Source organism: Misgurnus anguillicaudatus, chromosome 6 (assembly GCF_027580225.2).
Source record: "Misgurnus anguillicaudatus chromosome 6, ASM2758022v2, whole genome shotgun sequence".
NCBI lineage: Eukaryota > Metazoa > Chordata > Actinopteri > Cypriniformes > Cobitidae > Misgurnus > Misgurnus anguillicaudatus.
Genome location: NC_073342.2, coordinates 12,840,594 through 12,841,021, shown reverse-complemented (window position 1 = coordinate 12,841,021; position 428 = coordinate 12,840,594).

The following is a 428-nucleotide window of genomic DNA, read 5'->3' as shown; positions in this document are numbered from 1 at the left end:
TAAACGAAACTCTTCCTCTTACGTCATCTCACTTCTGCGGATTTGATTGGTTGTTGTCTGTGGGGTAGAAATATAATGTGCGTGGAATGGAAATTTCACGTAACTCGTGTATAAGTGGGCGGGACGTTGGCCCAGCCCCGTTGTCTCTGGGTGTAATTTGTAAAAATGTATAAAAACGGTAACATTAGAAATTTCTTTATTGAAAGGTGCTTGCTCACACAAGGGATTTTCTTTGGTAATGGAAGTTTCCAGTGCACTCATCCTAGTACGTTACTGTTAAATTCTAATATAAAGTTTGTCCACCAGTTGTAATGTAAATACATAAAGGGTTTTAGACTATGAAAAAACAAATACAGAAATTGTGGGTTTATGTGTATATATGCATATATTTAAGAGACTTGTTGTTTAACAAGCATACAGTGAACATT